A 7,420-nucleotide genomic window follows, 5' to 3' on the forward strand; every position below is an offset into this window, starting at 1 on the left:
GATTGCAACTAAGCACGTAGTTTCAAGATAGATTGTACCTCTTGGCCTCTTTTTCAAACCCTCCTAAGCCTTCAGCAGTTTAATATAAGCATCTATGACCTGCATACATTTCGCCATTAGAGAGAAAGAGCATTGAAGTTGGCAATGTTTGATTGAGTATTATGACTTGCATCTGTTACCTCATCAGACAAGTATTCATATGGCTGAAAAAGACATTCCATGTGGTTTCTCGACACCAGAACATCATCTATGAGCACAAGCTCCTCATTCCCAGGTGAAGATGGAATTTTTTTGACAGATTCAATTATGGCTCTATCAGTATTGGTACAAACATAATCTGAAAAAGAGGATTAAATTAAAGTATACAACAATAGTTAGCAGTTTTTCTAGGTTAATCCATCAAAAAGAAAATATCAATATCTTTTAGGGCAACCGGTGAAGACATAGATTTTTTGGGTTTATTTTGTACGATTATTATTTCCAAAAGTCCTTTTCTCTCGTCGGATCTACCCCAGAAGTTGATAGGGCCTTTTCATCATGGGCCGTGCTAAAGCCCGGGTCAACTGGTAGAGCTTCGTGGGTAACTTCTGTACTCATGCTTTCTTGCAACCATCTAGAATCATCCATAGGCTCATTAGAATTTTCTGTTTGTACAATATCTTCTAAGGGGCCTCTATTTTTCTTCGAAACCTTTGCATCTGAACTATCCATCGAGACCTAAAAGACGTACTTCATTATAAGTCTATCACATAAATCAGTGTATGAATAACCACATAGTAAAGAAAGTCTCACATAAATCAGTATATGATCTAACCACACAGTAAAGAATGTATTTGAGGTCACACCCTGAGCCCCTGGCCTTTTGTCGTTAATTCTGCATTCCAAAGAATAAAAAGAAAAGAACAATAATTAGTAGGATAACATACAGAGTAATAATTCAAAGGTTTCTATATAACAGCCATATTATGCATGTGTCTATATAACAGCCATATTTTGTTTATCCACGTGCGCGGAGGGCGTGCGCATTCTACTATTTTTTTTTATTTTTTTCTTGCGTCGTGGGAAACAAACTGATTTGGGGGAAGACGGATAGCGGGCTGCCCAGAAACCATATCGGCAACTGAGAAACCAAAATTCAGTTACTAACTGGAATTAGTTATTTGGATGTTCTCTGAAAGCGCTGCTTTAAATAGCTTGCAGCTAGTATCATCCATAGCCGATTCAAGTGAGTTTGATAATATTTCTTTTTTCTGCTGCGTTCAGTAGCTTGCTGCTAATTATTGTGTTCAATTTTTTTGGCATGCAAGTTCAGATTTGCATATATTGATGTACTCTAGCAGTATAGGCTGCATTAAAATTCAGAGTTTTATCTATGTTGTATGGTAACTGTCAAGGCTGCAGCCCTATAAGGATTCTGGGCAATGAACCAAATTTGCAAAAATACTATGCTAGAAACCATGTTTGTTTATGTTCTGAACATTGCTTTCCTCAACTATTCTTACGGCAGTTACATTTTAACATCAAATTCTATATCATATTTAATGGTGCTGCTTGTTGATAGATACTGCATCATATTATGTGTATACCTTGTTAAGTTTTAAGTTAATCTCTATACCGATCCTTGTTTGCTCTTGCCGATTAAAAATATATGCATGTGTTTCAGCTCATATATGTGTACCTATATAGCAGCAGTTCATTTCGGTTTGGCATAGCGGCAGTTCAGTTCGGTTTTGAGTATTTTTCACTCTTCCAATTAGCAAGTATTGAAAATAATCATTTTCCTTGTTGCCTTGCTTGTGTCGATGCGCAGGAAAGTAAATAAAGAGCAGAAAAAGGGGATGGTGGTGGTCACCTGGATGCGTTCACCGCTTGGATTAGCAGAAAGTATTTTTATGCAGTCCGCAGTCCTCGAGGGCACAACAAGACGGCGAAGGCGATGGCGGCAGGCGACGACGATGGCGACGCGCTATGGCGAAGCACAGCCGGTGCGTGAGGGAGGGCGCGAGGGCAGAGGCCGTGCGAGCGAGGGCGAGCTCAGCTGGCGAGGGTGGGCGCTATGGCGAGGCCAGAGGATTTATAGCAGATGATTGATAGCAGTCTCTCTCTTTTTTTTTTGTCTTAATTCTCTTTTCTTCTGTGTTAAATCTTTTTCCTTTTGCTCGTTGTCATGTATGCTGGTGCATGCAAACATGCAATGTGTATATGGATAGCACAATAATTTTCTACTTCCTATTTTGCCGTGTTTGCTCTATCACATGACAGGCAATATTCAATCAAGGAGAATGGCACGATCAATCAGTAATTAAGATTAACATGTAATCAATGTGTAATAGCTGAGATTCAGCTTAGGTAGCACAATAAATCTGATGTTTTGAATTACATGCCAAGCGTTATAGCCAATCATAAGCAGTAGTCGCAAAAGTGACCATAGACAGTAGGGTAACTCATTTCAAGAGCCTTTTTAAGTAACTATTATACATTGAAGCCAAGTTTATTGTTTTATATATCAGGAAAACAAAATTTATAATCAAGTGTATTGTACAATCTATTTATTTATAGCGGTGGCAATGTAGGTACCATTGGCAAACTGCAACTGTCATGACTGTACAATTCACCTAATGTGGAATGTCATAAATCTCCAAGTTTTGGAAGCCGAGTTGAAGAAAATGAACATGAAATTTTAGGAATCTTGAGTTGAAGAAATCAGATCACAAGGCTGCAAGGAAACAAAAAAAAAAATCACTTAGATTAACTTCCTATACCACTGTAAAGGTGGACTTAATTGGTATTTTGAGCAACAACATGTAGATTGCAGGACAAAAACTACCAGGAAGATGATCGCTGGGACCTTAAACCTCAAAGTAAGTGCGAAAAGAAAAATAGCGTTTAATTAAATAAAGAAATGTATGGGAGTCATATAGTATACATGGTGTCTAGTTAAAGTGATAGGCGTAAAGTTACAATAAACTAAAATGCAAAACAACCTTTGATATGAAGTTAGAATAAACCAAAATGAAAAATGTTAATTTCAAAACCAGCAGATATTCCATATGATAAATAGAGAAGGCGCATATAATCTAAAAATGTCACATTGAAATCTAAGGACCATGGTAAGTGGGTCTAGAGTTGAGTTCACTATACCTGCTTATTTCATCTCTTTGTAATAAGTCTTATCCTAGTGTACAAAAAGCATTAGTGTGCTGAGCATAGAGCACATGTGAATCACAAGTTCATAGAATGTAATCATTCATCCAATGCACATATACCTATACCTGCACATCAGAAGTTCAATGTGGAAGGCACTCAGAGTTGTGGTAGACAGACAGACTTGTACAATAATAGGTGCTGGAAGCAGCCAGCTATAAAGCAACTGAATCTTGTAAGTTTTCTTATAGGAGCATCAAAAATACAAAAACAATAAAATGGAACTGCACCCCAAAATAATAAAAATAGACCATGAATCTATTAAACTTTGTAAGATGCATCCAAATAACCTATACCTAACTAAATGAGACATTCAGGTTCGATCTCAAAGCCAAGCTCACTGTCAGACAATTGATGTAAGCAATATGAGAAGCAGCTTAAATATCTGAGGCTACAAGAATGAATATGGCTAAAAATTTAATAACAAACAAAAAATAGGGAGTGCGATGGAAGTTCTAAAAACATAAACTCAGAACACTTGGGAAACCATGATATATTGATGCATGCATGCAGTCCTATGTTGCCTGATCACTGCAAGGAACTGATATATGTTGCACGATATGAATGAGAACAAAAGCTATATATGAACCTCACCTGCATATATAGTTTGTCACTGAAATGAGGCCTATTAAGCAATGGAACAGCTCTGGGTCATACTGAGGCAAAGGCGAACACAACATTAGTTTGAGAACGAAGAAAAAAGAAATAAAGGAGGGAAGTATATCAAGTGATATAACTGTGGTTAAGAAGCCACCAATTGCACCTCACATTTGAGAAATCACCATATGCAAGAGCCTCAAACCTGTGCATACTGTACTTTGAGGTTGTCAGCGTATAACTGTATAGGAATATCTGTATGTATGAATACATGATGGTAAAAGTGAAGCACCACTGGAATATAAAAGACCACATCGCAATGAGCAAAGCAAAACTATGAAAATTAACAGATATCATGCATTCCATAATTTATTTATTCGGATCCAAATTTAGCCAAGCCGAAGTGCAACTGACCTGCAGAGCTCTATTTTCCCATAACAGTGTATAATTGTATAGGAATATCTGCATATATGAATACACGATAGTAAGAGTGAAGCACCACTGGAATATGAAAGGCGACATCAGAATGAGCAAAGTTAACAACTCTAAAAATTAACACAGTTTATTTATGAGATCCGAATTTAGCAAAGTCGAACTGCAACTGATCTGCACAACTGTGTTTTCTTGGACCGTCAAAACACGGATATCGTTTGCATACATTACAGAAAAACGAACTGGCATATCCGAATATAAAGTCTGAAGAAGAACTTGGGAACGTGTTTTATATTTTAGCAAGCCGACATGAGAACTGGAATGTGTGATAAACAGAGAACATGGCGAGGACCAGTAAAGGTCATCGCCATCGTATGCAAACGTGCCGCAATGATGCTCCCCTCAACCTGTACTCCAAACACCTCAATGGTGTGGGGCATCAAGCTGGAGCCATAATAGCTGAACCCTAGATGAAGAACCAAATTGATTTGTAATAACCCAAGATGAAGAACCAAATCGATCTGGGGACATAAGAACCGTAGATGACGAACCAGATCGATTTGCATATCGGCCTCGCACCTCCCGTTCTCGCACATGGCGTGGAAGCGCCGTCGTTGCGGCCACATGCCATTGTCGTACCTCCGCGCCGCCCTTGCCTGCCCTCCCAGGCGCCTCCGCGCATGTCCCGGCAGCGGCAGCCGTGGCCGCGCGCGACCCCCGGCTGCTCCTCTGTGATCACCGACGGCGGCCACGGCCGCTCGCGACTTCCGACGGCTTCTTATCCGCCACCGGCAGCCGCAGATGCATCTGTATGTATCCGTCTTCCCAGTAGCGACACCTCTGCGTCCGTGCCTACCTGCAACCCCGCCAAACACAGCGGAGGCGCAGCTCGGACATAGCGGGCTCATCGAGCCATTGGGCTTGCCCACTGCGCGGGGAGCGCAAGGTCGAGTTCAGCTACACCAATGGATACGGAGAGCGTTCTAAGCCATGGCCGAAGGTAGCTTTCGAGCAGGTGCTCACCGGTCGCCGCACCACAGCAAGGAATGCTGCCGCCGCTGACCTTCTTCCCTTCCTGGCCGACCTTCTCCGCCTCAGCTACGCCGTCTCCGACCAAGCGCCGACCGGATCCGCCCTGGCTGCACCGCGCCCCGGCAAGCGCCTGAGAAACCGGCGCTCCCCGACGACCTTCTCTGCCTCAGCCACGTCATCCGCCACGCCTGGTCTAGGTCGTCCGCTCGCACCGATGCGGTGGCCGATGCACACGGCAAGGGGCACGACTGCACGGTGGAGAGGGATCTCGCAAGGAGGAGAGAGCGACCGGAGGCGTGACTTACGCGAGCGATGAGGTAGAATTTTTTTTTCGCACGGGCAAAGGCAGAGCGACGAAGCGAGCGAGGCATCGCACGGTCGTGGGCAGACAGACGAACCAAAACAAATGTCGCACCAAAAAATGTCCACGCTTTGTTCTTTTTAGTTGTAGAAGATTTATAATAATAATCTTATTTTAAAATTTTAATTCTAGACAAATTAATTTTTTGACACTCGAGTATCTTTTTTTAATCGATTTGCCTTTTTCTACAATTTAAATGATTTTAAAGGAACAAATCCGGCGACCAGGGGGGGTGAATAGGAGTCTCAAAATGCCATCCTCATCACCCATCTATAGATGCGTGTCCGGCCTCCGCCAAGTGTTATGACACTATCGTCCTCCTCCTTGACTTGGTCGACGCCTTCTTCATCATCCATGTACTCTTGCTCTTCCGGTGCCTAATGTGAACTGCACATGGTCCGTTCTCCACCCTATGGCCTCTCAGTCCTCTTCCAGTGCCCAATGTGGGCTGCACACGGTCTGTTCTCCGCCCTATGGCCTCTCAGTCCAAGCCTTTTTGTCCGCCCTTCACCGCTCTAGGTCCATCACGTATGGACTATGCACTTGACCTTCACCATTGTCGTCGGCCATCTTAGAGCACGTAACTAAAAAACTCGTCAGCACATAACTAAAAAACTCATCCTACAGGGGAATGACTATCCCACAGCATTACCAATAAGAAGAAGACCATCTCACCAGGCCAAGAAAACCAAGAACCCCCGCCCCACCCTTACACGGCAGAATCCGTTGCGCAAGTGAGAATTGGGTGGGGCCTTAGACCTGTGCTTTTGGTTTATGTGGTGGACGAGGGTTTTTTTTAACCTCAGCTTGAAATTCGCTCCCACGGGGAGTCCAACCTAGGACCCGAGGAGTGCTACTCGAACATCCTAACCACTCGGCTAGAGACCCTTTTGCATCTTGGAGCACATAACACCTGTACATTCACAAGCCAAGAGACACATGTTGCACAACACACACAATGCAACTCAACACGATACCTCTGGTTAGCCATTAGCATAACCAAGCACATATGAATATTGTGACACACCAGACGACAGCAACAAGCTTGAGATATAACTAACATATTATTTCTCATAGCTGGACTTGAAAAAACAATTCAGCAACATTTGTTTAAGCGAACACAGAAGCAACAACAAAAATATCAAATGATATATAACATAGCACACTAACATGAATGATCTTAACAATGGCCATGAGTGCTAAAGATTGAAACAACAAATAGATACATGGAAACCTAAATTGAGACAACGAGTTGCTTATTTCATAAGTCAAGTCTCACTCGTCTTCTAAGAGGTGATTAGTAGTCAGCTTTATGTTTTTTACCTGCCAGTTTAATAAAATCTTAATTTGCTATGTTTTATCACCAAATAATTTAAATTTATTTTTTGGCACTAAAGTAACTTTTTTAGAATTTAAATGTGTCTCTGTCGACTAATTGAATTACTTTACATTTTAAAGTATATATGTGCGTTTGAAAAATTGTGTGAGTTTGAAATTGCCCGGTCACAATTTTAGCCCGCGCGCGCTAGAGCCCAAACCAAGTAGTGATAATCAAATAGTGAACCCTGCGGGCCGCGGCACCGCAACCCTAAAAACCATTCACCTTTCAGGGTCTCACCCCAGCCACCGCCTCTCTTTTCTGCAGTTCTCCATTCTCCGCTCTCTCCCGGCGGCGCGTGTTGCAGGGCTAGGGAACGGAGGTCTGCCGGTGTCCTCGCATGCTAGCACCCGTGGCTGCGCCCTCGTGCTACAGCTGCAGGCCCCACGTGACAACGTCACCATCTTCGGATTTGG

This window comes from Miscanthus floridulus, chromosome 19 (assembly GCF_019320115.1).
Source record: "Miscanthus floridulus cultivar M001 chromosome 19, ASM1932011v1, whole genome shotgun sequence".
Classification (NCBI taxonomy): domain Eukaryota; kingdom Viridiplantae; phylum Streptophyta; class Magnoliopsida; order Poales; family Poaceae; genus Miscanthus; species Miscanthus floridulus.